The sequence below is a fragment of the Triticum dicoccoides genome, chromosome 7A (genome assembly GCF_002162155.2).
Source record: "Triticum dicoccoides isolate Atlit2015 ecotype Zavitan chromosome 7A, WEW_v2.0, whole genome shotgun sequence".
Taxonomy (NCBI): Eukaryota; Viridiplantae; Streptophyta; class Magnoliopsida; order Poales; family Poaceae; genus Triticum; species Triticum dicoccoides.
The window spans coordinates 695,786,004-695,800,676 of record NC_041392.1 but is presented as its reverse complement, the minus strand read 5'-3'; positions in this window follow the sequence as shown (position 1 = coordinate 695,800,676).

Sequence of the window (14,673 nt, the reverse complement as noted above, 5' to 3'; positions counted from 1 at the left end):
CTCGCCGCTCAACGGGCAAGTCAGTCAAAGTCCATACTTCGTTTTCATACATGGATCCTATCTCGGATTTCATGGCTTCCAGCCATTTGTCGGAATCCGGGCCCGCCATTACTTCTTCATAGTTCGAAGGTTCACCGTTGTCTAACAACATGATTTCCAAGACAGGGTTGCCGTACCACTCTGCTGCGGAACGTGTCCTTGTGGACCTACGAAGTTTAGTAGCAACTTGATCTGAAGTTTGATGATCATCATCATTAACTTCCTCTCTAGTCGGTGCAGGCACCTCAAGAACATTTTCTTGAGTTGCGCCACTTTCCGATTCAAGAGGTAATACTTCATCAAGTTCTACTTTCCTCCCACTTACTTCTTTCGAGAGAAACTCTTTCTCTAGAAAGGATCCATTCTTGGCAACAAAGATCTTGCCTTCGGATCTGAGGTAGAAGGTATACCCAATAGTTTCTTTAGGGTATCCTATGAAGACGCATTTTTCCGACTTGGGTTCGAGCTTTTCAGGTTGAAGTTTCTTGACATAAGCATCGCATCCCCAAACTTTTAGAAACGACAGCTTAGGTTTCTTCCAAACCATAATTCATACGGTGTCGTCTCAATGGATTTCGACGGAGCCCTATTTAAAGTGAATGCGGCAGTCTCTAAAGCATAGCCCCCAAAATGATAGCGCTAAATCGGTAAGAGACATCATAGATCGCACCATATCTAATAGAGTGCGATTACGACGATCGGACACACCATTACGCTGAGGTGTTCCAGGCGGCATGAGTTGTGAAACTATTCCACATTTTCTTAAGTGTGTGCCAAATTCGTGACTCAAGTATTCTCCCCCACGATCTGATCGCAAGAACTTGATTTTCCTGTCACGTTGATTCTCAACCTCACTCTGAAATTCCTTGAACTTTTCAAAGGTCTCAGACTTGTGTTTCATTAAATAGACATACCCATATCTACTCAAGTCATCAGTGAGGGTGAGAACATAACGATAGCCACCGCGAGCCTCAACACTCATTGGACCGCACACATCAGTATGATTTCCAATAAGTTGGTTGCTCGCTCCATTGTTCCTGAGAACGGAGTCTTGGTCATTTTACGCACGTGTCAAATGATTCGTAATCAAGAGACTCTAAAAGTCCATCTGCATGGAGCTTCTTCATGCGTTTGACACCTATGTGACCAAGGCGGCAGTGCCACAAGTATGTGGGACTATCATTATCAACCTTACATCTTTTGGTATTCACACTATGAATATGTGTAGCATTACGCTCGAGATTCATTAAGAATAAACCATTCACCATCGGAGAATGACCATAAAACATATCTCTCATATAAATAGAACAACCATTATCGGATTTAAATGAGTAGCCATCTCGAATTAAACGAGATCCTGATACAATATTCATGCTCAAAGCTGACACTAAATAGCAATTATTGAGGTTTAAAACTAACCCCGTAGGTAAATGTAGAGGTAGTGTGCCGATGGCGATCACATCGACCTTGGAACCATTCCCGACGCGCATTGTCACCTCGTCCTTCGCCAGTCTCCGCTTATTCCGCAGCTCCTGCTTTGAGTTACAAATGTGAGCAACTGCACCGGTATCAAATACCCAGGAGCTACTACGAGTACTGGTAAGGTACACATCAATTACATGTATATCACATATACCTTTCGTGATGCCTGCCTTCTTGTCCGCTAAGTATTTGGGGCAGTTCCGCTTCCAGTGACCACTTCCCTTGCAATAAAAGCACTCAGTCTCGGGCTTGGGTCAATTCTTTGGCTTCTTCCCGGCAGCTTGCTTACCGGGCGCGGCAACTCCCTTGCCGTCCTTCTTGAAGTTCTTCTTACCCTTGCCTTTCTTGAACTTAGTGGTTTTATTCACTATCAACACTTGATGTTCCTTTTTGACTTCTACCTCTGCTGATTTCAGCATTGCAAATACTTCAGGAATGGTCTTTTCCATCCCCTGCATATTGAAGTTCATCACAAAGCTCTTGTAGCTCGGTGGAAGCGACTGAAGGATTCTGTCAATGACCGCGTCATCCAGGAGATTGACTCCCAGCTGAGTCAAGCGGTTATGTAACCCAGACATAGTGAGTATGTGCTCACTGACAGAACTGTTTTCCTCCATCTTACATCTGAAGAACTTGTCGGGGACTTCATATCTCTCGACCCGGGCATGAGCTTGAAAAACCATTTTCAGCTCTTCGAACATCTCATATGCTCCGTGTCTCTCAAAACGCTTTTGGAGACCCGGTTCTAAGATGTAAAGCATGCCGCACTTAACGAGGGAGTAATCATCAACACGTGTCTGCCAAGCGTTCATAATGTCTTGTTCTGCAGGGAGAGCAGGTGCTTCACCTAGCAGTGCTTGTAGGACATAATCTTTCTTGGCAGCTATGAGGATGATCCTCAGGTTCCGGACCCAGTCCGTATAGTTGCTGCCATCATCTTTCAGCTTGGTTTTCTCTAGAAACGCGTTGAAGTTGAGGACAACGTTGGCCATTTGATCTACAATACATGTTGTAAAGATTTAGACTAAGTTCATGATAATTAAGTTCATCTAATCAAATTATTCAATGAACTCCCACTCAGATAGACATCCCTCCAGTCATCTAAGTATAACATGATCCGAGTTAACTAGGCTGTGTCCGATCATCACGTGAGACGGACTAGTCAACATCGGTGAACATCTTCATGTTGATCATATCTTCTATATGACTCATGCTCGACCTTTCGGTCTTCTGTGTTTCGAGGCCTTGTCTGTACATGCTAGGCTCGTCAAGTCAACCTAAGTGTTTGCATGTGTAAATCTGTCTTACACCCGTTGTATGTGAATGTTGGAATCTATCACACCCGATCATCACGTGGTGCTTCGAAACAACGAACTGTCGCAACGGTGCACAGTTAGGGGGAACACTTTCTTGAAATTATTATGAGGGATCATCTTATTTACTACCATCGTTCTAAGTAAACAATATGCAAAAACATGATAAACATCACATGCAATCAAATAATAGTGACATGATATGGCCAGTATCATATAGCTTCCTTTGATCTCCATCTTGGGGCTCCATGATCATCTTGTCACCGGCATGACACCATGATCTCCATCATCGTGTCTCCATGAAATTGCTCGTCAACTATTACTTCTACTACTATGGCTAACATGTTTAGCAATAAAGTAAAGTAATTTACATGGCGTTTCTCAATGACACGCAGGTCATACAAAAAAATAAAGACAACTCCTATGGCTCCTGCCGGTTGTCATACTGATCGACATGCAAGTCGTGATTCCTATTACAAGAACATGATCTCATATATCACATATATATCATTCATCATTCATCACAACTTTGGCCATATCACATCACAAAACACTTGCGGCAAAAACAAGTTAGACGTCCTCTAATTGTTGTTGCAAGATTTTACGTGGCTGCAATAGGGTTCTAGCAAGAACGTTTTCTTACCTACGCCAAAACCACAACGTGAATTGCCAATTTCTATTTACCCTTCATAAGGACACTGGTCATCGAATCCGATCCGACTAAAGTGGGAGAGACAGACACCCGCCAGCCACCTTATGCAACTAGTGCATGTTAGTCAGTGGAACCGGTCTCACGTAAGCGTACGTGTAAGGTTGGTCCGGGCCGCTTCATCCCACGATGCCGCCGAATCAAGATAAGACTAGTAACGGCAAGCAAATTGGCAATATCGACGCCCACAACTACTTTGTGTTCTACTCGTGCATAGTAACTACGCATAGACCTAGCTCATGATGCCACTGTTGGGGAACGTTGCAGAAAACAAAAAATTTCTCTACATTTCACCAAGATCTATCTATGGATTCATCTAGCAATGAGAGGGGAGTGCATCTACATACCCTTGTAGATCGCGAGCGGAAGCGTTCAAGAGAACGGGGATGATGGAGTCGTACTCGCCGTGATCCAAATCACCGATGACCAAGTGCCGAACGGACGGCACCTCCGCGTTCAACACACGTACGGAGCAGATGACGTCTCCTCCTTCTTGATCCAGCAAGGGGGAAGGAGAGGTTGACGGAGATCCAGCAGCACGACGGCGTGGTGGTGGATGCAGCAGTGATCGCAGCAGGGCTTCGCCGAGCTTCTGTGAGAGGGAGAGGTGTAACAGGAGAGAGGGAGGCGCCAAGGCTTCAGGTGAGGCTGCCCTCCCCCTTTTATATAGTCCCCCTAGGGGGTGCGCCGGCCCTAGGAGATGGGATCTCCTAGGGGGGGCGGCGGCCAAGGGGGTGGAGTGCCCCCAAGGCAAGTGGAGGCGCCCCCTCCCCTAGGGTTCCCAACCCTAGGCGCATGGGGGGCCCAAGGGGGGGCGCACCAGCCCACTATGGGCTGGTTCCCTCCCCACTGCAGCCCATGAGGCCCTCCAGAATGGGTGGCCCGGTGGACCCCCGGGACCCTTCCGGTGGTCCCGGTACAATACCGCTGACCCCCGAAACTCTCCCGATGGCCGAAACTGCACTTCCTATATATAATTCTTCACCTCCGGACCATTCCGGAACTCCTCGTGACGTCCAGGATCTCATCCAGGACTCAGAACAACTTTCGGGTTACTGCATATTCATATCTCTACAACCCTAGCGTCACCGAACCTTAAGTGTGTAGACCCTACGGGTTCGGGAGACATGTAGACATGACCGAGATGACTGTCCGGTCAATAACCAATAGCGGGATCTGGATACCCATGTTGGCTCCCACATGCTCCTCGATGATCTCATCGGATGAACCACGATGTCGAGGATTCAAGCAACCCCGTATACAATTCCTTTTGTCAATCGGTACGTTACTTGCCCGAGATTCGATCGTCGGTATCCCAATACCTCGTTCAATCTCGTTACCGGCAAGTCACTTTACTCATACCGTAATGCATGATCCGGTGACCAGAAACTTGGTCACTTTGAGCTCATTATGATGATGCATTACCGAGTGGGCCCAGAGATACCTCTCTGTCATATGGAGTGACAAATCCCAGTCTTGATCCGTGTCAACCCAATAGATACTTTCGGAGATACCCGTAGTATACCTTTACAGTCACCCAGTTACGTTGTGACGTTTGGTACACCCAAAGCACTCCTACGGTATCCGGGAGTTACACGATCTCATGGTCTAAGGAAAAGATACTTGACATTGTAAAAACTCTAGCAAATGAACTATACGATCTTGTGCTATGTTTAGGATTGGGTCTTGTCCATCACATCATTCTCCTAATGATGTGATCTCGTTATCAATGACATCCAATGTCCATAGTCAGGAAACCATGACTATATGTTGATCAACGAGCTAGTCATCTAGAGGCTTACTAGGGACATGTTGGTGTCTATGTATTCACACATGTATTACGATTTCTGGATAACACAATTATAGCATGAATGAAAGACAATTATCATGAACAAGGAAATATAATAATAATCCTTTTATTATTGCCTCTAGGGCATATTTCCAACAAGAAGCTGGTGTATGGAGTTTTCATGGCAAGCCGGAAACTCAAGCATTATTTTCAGGGTCATCCTATCATAGTGGTCAGTTCAGCCCCCTTGGGAGATATCTTCCAAAACAGAGAAGCAACTGGCCGGATTGCTAAATGGGCTATTGAGTTTGGACCTTACGATTTAAAATATACGCCTCGCACATCAATCAAATCCCAAGCACTTGTGGACTTCATTAATGATTGGACAGAGTTGCAAACACCATAGGAAAAGACATACAACACTTATTGGACTATTCATTTTGATTGGTCCAGACAATTGGAGGGCTCGGGGGCTGGAGTCATATTAACTTCCCCATGAGGTGATAAGTTTTGGTATGCTCTCCGTTTAATGTTCCCTTGTACTAACAATGCAGCTGAGTATGAGGCCTTGCTCCATGGCCTTCGGATGGCTAAGGAAATGAATTTAAGCCGGGTTAAGTGCTTTGGTGACTCGGACCTAGTGGCTCAACAGGTATTTGGCACTTGGGATTCCAAGGATCCACTCATGGCGGCATATAGACGAGAGGTGGATACAGTGGCTGGTCATTTCAAGGGTTATCAGGTTGACCATATAGACCGGCGAAAGAATGAAGCGGCCGATGCTTTAAGTCGCTTAGGCTCTCAACGTAAACCGGTGCCACCCAATACCTTCCTAGATGTGCTACATAATCCGTTAGTCAAGATACCTACGGAGGAGGATTTGGCTGTGCCTGATCCAAAGGTTCAATTGGTGGCGGCTCTTCATGTTATTCCGGATTGGACGGTCCCATACCTGGCATAGATGAACCGGGGCGAGTTACCAGATGATGAAACCTTGGCCTGGAAGATAATGCGGCGATCCAAGTCAATGACCATTGTCAATGGGGAGCTACATCATTGCAGCATCACAGGAGCATTTCAGCGTTGTGTGTCTCCTCAAGAAGGTTGTGAGATTTTGCGTGAGATCCACGAAGGAGATTGTGGTCACCACGCCGGTTCAAAATCCTTGGTGGCTAAGGCCTTTCGTCACGGCTTCTATTGGTTGACGGCTCATACTGATGCTGAGGATTTGGTAAAGGGGTGTGACAGTTTTCCGAAGTTAGCACGCCGCGCTCATGTTCCGGCTCAAGAATTAAGAATGATTCCAATCACTTGGCCGTTTGCAACTTGGAGGCTAGATATGGTTGGACCTTTTAAGAGTTCCAAGGACAAGAAGACCCACCTGCTGGTGGCGGTTGATAAGTTTACCAAGTGGGTAGAGGCAGAGCCAGTCAGTAAGTGTGATGCGGCCACGGCGGTTCAATTCATCAAAAAGGTGATATTCTAGTTTGGTTTTCCACACAACATTATCACTGATAATGGTACTAATCTGTCCAAGGGTTCTATGGAGGAATTTTATCAATGTGAGCACATCCGGCTTGACATGTCATCAGTGGCTCACCCCCAGTCTAATGGTCAAGCAGAGAGGGCCAATCAAGAAGTTTTGAGAGGTATCAAACCCCGGCTTATGGTTCCTTTAAAGTGGACGCCGGGTCGTTGGGTGGAGGAGTTACCTTCCATATTATGGAGTATTAACACCACACCGAACAGATCTACTGGTTACACGCCTTTCTTTATTGTTTACGGAGCAGAGGCAGTTCTCCCTAGTGACATCCGTCATGACTCACCCCGTGTGGCGGCTTATGTTGAAGATGATAATAAGAAATCACGCCAGGGATCACTGGACCTGTTAGATGAGGAGCGTGATCTTGCGGCGGCACATTCAGCGATTTATCAACAAGATATGCGACGTTATCATAGCCGCCGGGTTAAGACCAAAACTTTTCAAGAAGGCGATCTGGTGCTCCAGCTCATCCAGGATCAGACTGATATGCACAAGTTGTCCCCACCTTGGGAAGGGCCTTTTGTGGTCAGCAAAAATTTGCACAATGGATCATACTACCTTATCGATGTTCGAGAGCACAAAGACTCATGTAAATCGGAGGAGGAGACCCAGCGACCGTGGAATATAGCTCATCTTCGGCCTTACTATACTTGAGACATAGGCTCCTTTTATGTACATAATTATGACAATGTATATATTATGATCAATATAATAAACCGGAGCCTCAGCTAAAGCGGGGTCTCTTTTATTTTTACATCATGTGTGTTTACATGGGGGCTTCTGTTCATAAAGCGGAGTTCCGCTAATCCGGCTTATAAAGCCACACATACAAAAGGAAATCACTATGGGGCTTGGTCATATCCAAACCTTAGCTACACCTCTTGATTGGCTTAAAGCCAAAGGGAAATCACTAGGGGGCTTGGTTGTATTCGCGCCATAGCTACACCTCTTGATAGGCTTAAGGCCAAAAGGAAATTCTGCGGGGCCAAAGAGAGTGTTGCACCAGCACAACTCGAACATAGGCGCCCACTGAGCACAGCTCAAATGTTCCTTGGGGGCTCTTTGCTTCCCAAAGAACAAAGAGTCTGCACCCTTGCAATAGGCTATCAAGCCAGGTTTGGAAGTCAGGTGTATTCACCTAAAAACCCGGGTTATCCTGCCTCTTTAAGTAAGCCACTCCGTCCAGGTAAACCTGGTATGACTCGTCGAACATTTGACAAGTCAATCTCATAGACCCTGAACTTGTCAAAGTTAAAACGATGATTGCTTAAAGATTGAGGTCCATCTTAAAAGGCTTTGAAAAATGGTTTAACTCAGCGGCCTGGCAGCTCATGAAAAGCCTCGATTTAGGGACTAGCAGCCCATGAAAAGCCTTGCATATTCTTCTTGTGTTTTTTGCAAAGTTTTTTCTCTTTTGATAAGATTCATAAATATTTTCTGATAAGCTGGACTTTATTACAACCCGGCGTGGCTTACAATGCTAAGTTGTCAGTGCATGATCAGCCATAATCCGGCATTTATTGTTCGGGTCTGGTTTTGACTACAAGTCACCAGTATTATATGGATGAAACTGGTGTTTATCATAACTCGGTACGGGTTTATCATAAACTGACAAACCTGGAAGGAGTCATCAATACTCTAGATTGGTGTTATCACCCTTATTATAATAGCCGTTGGTGAACCAACAAGGTAACAGGTATCATCTGTTTTATATCTGGCTTATTTTTAAATACAGCCTTGGCTATATACCTAGGCTATCTATTTGGGCATCATGACTCGTCCAGCGGTAAACCGTCAGGACACTTTCAATCTCTTATATGAAGGAACAAGTTAAAATGCAGCCACTGCGGATTATACATGTAATAGATCCCAAAAGCATGGCGAGTTATCAGTATCAAGCAAAATAAGTATGCTCGATGGCATAACAGACAAGTGTTTGAACTAGCCTATTACAAGGCGTTTTCATGCCCACCCAGAATAATTGTTTCAGCAAGAGTGATAAGCTGCCACAGACTAAACCGGCCCTGGTTTACGATTCATCACTAGGACGACTTGAAGATTGGGAATCAATGGTTGCCCAATCGATTCCAGTTAAGGCTTGGAACACGGCTTATTCACTTATAAGGTTGGAAGGATCAATGTCAGGGGCATAGGTATGCTTACGGATTGGCGGCGTAAGATCTTCTACGTCACCCGTCGGCGCAGGCAGTCTTTTGTGATCAGCATCATAAACTGGCTGGTAGTGGGCGAGATCTGTTTCTGTGGCCAACTTGCTCGCTATAGGGCGCATTTCTTTTGTCAGCCTCCTAAGATCATCATTGTTAAACTCGGAGCCGTCCTCTTTTATGCTAGGATAGCCTCTGCCAATATCTGATGAGTCAAGATCCGGTATCCATGCCTTCACCTGCATTAGTGCAGTCATCGCACCGGCTCTTGCACCTGATCTCTTTAACTCATCCAGACGCGTAGGCAGTGATACGTCTCCGTCGTATCTATAATTTTTGATTGTTCCATGCCAATGTTATTCAACTTTCATATACTTTTGGCAACTTTTTATAATATTTTTGGGACTAACATATTGATCCAGTGCCCAGTGCAAGTTCCTGTTTGTTGCATGTTTTTTGTTTCGCAGAATATCCATATCAAACGGAGTCCAAACGGAATAAAAACTGACGGAGATTTTTTTGGAATATATATGATTTTTGGGAAGAAGAATCCACGCGAGACGATGCTCGAGGGGCCCATGAGGTAGGGGGCGCGCCCCAGGGTGTCAGGCGCGCCCCTGACCCTCGTGGCCACCCCGTAAGGCGTTTGGTGCCCTTCTTTCACCACAAGAAAGCTAATTTCCGTATAGAGATCGTGTCAAAATTTCAGCCCAATCGGAGTTACGGATCTCCAGGAATATAAGAAACGGTGAAAGGGAGGAATCTGAGAATACAGAGACAGAGAGAGACAGAGAGACAGATCCAATCTCAGAGGGGCTCTCGCCCCTCCCGTGCCATGGAGGCCATGGACCAGAGGGGAAACCCTTCTCCCATCTAGGGAGGAGGTCAAGGAAAAAGAAGAAGGAGGGGGGCTCTCTCCCCCTCGCTTCTGGTGGCGCCAGAACGCCGCCGGCGGCCATCGTCATCACCGCAATCTACACCAACACCTCCTCCATCTTCACCAACATCTCCATCACCTTCCCCCCTCTATCTACAGCGGTCCACTCTCCCACAACCCGCTGTACCCTCTACTTGAACATGGTGCTTTATGCTTCATATTATTATCCAATGATGTGTTGCCATCCTATGATGTATGAGTAGACTTTCGTTGTCCTATCGGTGGTTGATGAATTGCTATGATTGATTTAATTTGCTTGTGGTTATGTTGCTGTCCTTTGGTGCCCATCATATGATTGCGTGCGTGGATCACACCCTAGGGTTAGTTGTATGTTGATAGGACTATGTATTGGAGGGCAAGAGTGACAGAAGTTTCAACCTAGCATAAAAATTGATGCATACGGGATTGAAGGGGGACCAATATATCTTAATGCTATGATTGGGTTTTACCTTAATGAACATTAGTAGTCGCGGATGCTTGCTAATAGTTCCAATCATAAGTGCATAGAATTCCAAGTAAGGGATGACATGCTAGCAGTGGCCTCTCCCACATAATACTTGCTATCGGTCTAGTAAAGTAGTCAATTGCTTAGGGGCAATTTCGCAACTCCTACCACCACTTTTCCACACTCGCTATATTTACTTTAGTTGCTTCTTTACCTTAACAGCCCCTAGTTTTATTTTCGTGCTCTTTACTTTCTTGCAAGCCTTTCCGAAAACACCTACAAAGTACTTCTAGTTTCATACTTGTTCTAGGTAAAGCGAACGTCAAGTGTGCATAGAGTTGTATCGGTGGTCGATAGAACTTGAGGGAATATTTGTTCTACCTATAGCTCCTCGTTGGGTTTGACACTCTTACTTATCGAAAACTGTTGCGATCCCCTATACCTGTGGGTTATCAAGAGGCAGCATTGACAGTTTCTCAATGGTCTCCTTTACTAAAGTTGGAGGTGGTTTGTTATGCGCAGTAGTGCAGATGGCCTGTTGAGCTCCGGAATATAACTGCTCTATCAAGGTATAGGCATCCTTCAACTTAGTCCGCATGTCAGAGCCCAGATGGGTAATGCGGGTCCCTGTGACATTGCAAGCATCAGTAAACCGATAACTGATGAGATAAAATGAATTGAAAAACATCCGATGAGGATACTTACCAAATACAGCAGAGGTCATAGCGTTTATTTGCCGCTTTAAACCTGTCAGTTCTTTGACTACCGTTTTAAGGGCTGCTTCTGTGTCTTCGGCTCTCTTTGCTAAAGCGGCTTTCTCTGTGTCCCAATCTGTCCGTTCCTTTTTAAAGGTCTCCTTCAACTTCTCCAGGGCTTCTAAGACATTGGTCAGTTCCTCCTTGGCTTTAGAAGCCTCCACTTGCTGAGATTTAATGTTCTCTTGAAGATCAGCGGTTGGGGCGTCCTTTTTGCTCAGCTCAGCCTATAAAGGAAAGACATATCATCAGTGGGCTGTATATATTTGAAGTACCAAGCACATAACAGGTTATGCACTTTGCACTTGGGGGCTAATGCCTATTCGCTTCATTATAGAAAATTGTTTCAAGTCCCAAGTGTAATGCAATCATTATTCTTGGCACTTGGGGGGCTAATGTACATCTGCTCAAAGTAACAGTGGTTAAAATCCAGGTTCACCTTGGAAAGATAAACGACCCTTGGGGACTACACAGGCGAAAATTACAGGATTACAATGCTAAAAGTACCAGTTCATTTTTAAAGGATCAACCGACCCTTGGAGGATAAGTATGCAGAGTTGAGAATTTACAAAGTCCCATTTTTCGATTGCCATCATAAATCGGCCCTTGGGGGCTACTAGAGTTGGTACTTACAATTGGACTTCAGAGAGAAAAGGTTAGACAATTACCTCATAACGCTCCTTCACCAGGTTCACTAAACTGGCTTCGTAGTCACGGTTTGTGTACAGGCGGTTTAAAAACTAGAATGGAGTTCCTGGGCATTGAGGTGGGCATAGCTTGATAAATCGGTGCTCCATTTGCCTTTTTCCATGGCAGAACGTTCCTCCTTGGCGCTATGTTTTGCTAATGCAACGGGATGGCCAGGGGAGGAGTGGCCAACGCCAGTAATGATAACATCATCTTCCTTGTCACCAGCAGCCTTCATTGGAGTTCACAGAATATCAGTAGCCTTAACCGTACTAGACAGTCCATCATCAGTACGGACTGGACTTGCCGGTTTATCAGCCTGAACTCCTGTATCAACTTCTACTTGTTCAGTAAAGACATGATCTGGGGGTGGCAGGTCATCAAGCATAGCGTCAGCATTTGCTCTCTCCGGTTCAGCAATCACATGGTCGTCAGACGGTTTATCTACACGACCCTTCTTATATATGTATGTATATATATATATATATATATATATATATATATATATATATATATATATATATATATATATATACATAAACACTATTCTGATCACGGGATCAGAATAATATTCTGATCACAACCTGACCTGCCCCGCTAGTAGTACGTTGAACTTCCCTATGAACTAGGTTGAACTTCCGCCAACATTGCCCAAATGGGGCTTGCGATATACCGTTGGAAAGCTATGGACACCAATATCTTGACCCAACTTAAATTTTTGGCAAAATATAAGCGGTTTAAGAGTAGTTTTGAAAACCGTTTTTTCTTCGCACAAAAAACGTGAATCGTATTTTCGATCGCATTTCTAAACCATTTATCGGAATAAGGCATATAATATGGCATTGGAAAGCTGCTGCAAAACCGCTCCTTCCACATGTTGAAAGTTTTCTCTAATTCCCTATGGTTAAATAGTAATTTGAAAAAACGTAAAATTTCGTAAACCGAACAACTGAGTTCGTTTTTTGGATGTCATTTCTAAACGGCTAATCCAATGGAGGCATATGATACGGCGTTGGAAACTTATGAAAATGCGCTACTTTTTCATCTCGACAGTTTTTTTCTAATTTTGAATGGTTTAAGAGTAATTTAGAAAATGGTCCAAGTCCTACCGAGTTCATATTTTCGAGCTAATTTTTTAACCGTGCGTTCGAATGCAGCAAATGATATGGCGTTGGAAAGCTTGAACAAATGCGAAACTTTTTGGTATGTATTGTTTCTCCCAATTCTTTATGGTTTAAGGTAGTTTTGAAAATGGAGAAAAACGTATTTTCGCCGTCATTTCTACAAACTTTATCGGAATGGGGCAAATAATATACTGTTGAAAAGCTACAGAAAATGCGAAACTTTTTTACGTTTACGACTTTCTCTGATTCCTAGCTGTTTTCAAGTAATTTTGAAAACAGCGAGATCATTCGTTCTGCCTTTATCGCGAAACAGATTCGTCAAAAATGCATCGCGTGAAGTACTTGAACTTCTGTGGCAGTTCTGTTTGAACTTCACTCTGTTTTTTGACGTGATGTTTTTTGCCTGTAATTCTCAAACCACTTACCGTAATTGAGCAAATGATATACCGATGGAAAGCTATTAAAACACGCAACTTTTTTGTGTTGATGAGTTTTTCATACTCGCAACGGTTCAAAATATAATTTTGAATGCGTAAAACAACGTCGTTTATGCCTGTTTTTTACATGTAACTGAAGGTCGGACGTCTCACACTAGAGATCTCGAACTTCACCGGGAGTAGCACGTGAACTTCTAGCAACAAAATATTTTAAGCCTTTTGTTTTCTATTCTTATTTTCCTATCTGAAACGCATTTCGTGTAGTAGTTGAACTTCCCGCTATTTTCATCTTGAACTTCTGTCATGTATTGTTCAACCTCTCTCACAAGAATTTTTGAACTTCCCCGGACAGAGCACTTGCACTTCTAGCAACAACTTTTTTAGAAGTTATTTTATTTTTGAACTTCTTGTTTCCATTCTTTAATAAACGAGATAAATCTGAGTTTTCTATAATCATCAAACTTCTCTATCTTTTTAATTTGGACTTCCTGGTTTATTTCTTAATCTTTTTCAAGAAATTTTGAAGCACTCTATTTTAAAAGTTGAACTTCTTGTTATTTAATTTTTGAACTTCTTGTTTTCATTCTTTAATAACGAGGAAAATCTGAGTTCTCTATACTTCTCCATCCTTTTAATATGGACTTCCTGGTTTTATTTCTTAATCTTTTTTATGAAATTTTGAAGCGCTCTATTTTTAAAAGTTGAACTTCTTGTTATTTAATTTTTGAACTTCTTGGTTTAATCTTTAGTATCAGGGAAAATCTAAATTTTAAAAAAACGGGGAAACTCCTTTTAAAACTTTTTTTGTTGTTTTATTTTATCAATTTGAAATTATTAGTTATTCTTTAGAACGAGAATTTGAGATTTTTATGAAATTTGAACTTCTCTGTTATTTTAATTTGAACTTCTTAGTTTTATTCTTTAGTAACGAGGAAACTCGAGGTTTTTTAACCTCTTTGTTTTAAAATTTTGAACTTCTTGTTTTTTTAATAATGTGAAAAATCCGAATATTTTATAGACATCGAACTTCACCATTTTTAAATTTGAACTTCTTAGTTTTATTGGTTAGTAACGGGGAAAATGCTTTTTTTTTATAAAACAACGATACCGCGCCGTTACTTTAGTTTGAACTTCTAGTTTTTATAGAATGGGGAAAATCAGTTTTTATACAATCTTTTTGAAATGCTCCTCTTTTTAATTTGAACTTCTCTGATATTTTTACAAACGAGGAAAACCCGTTATAAAGAT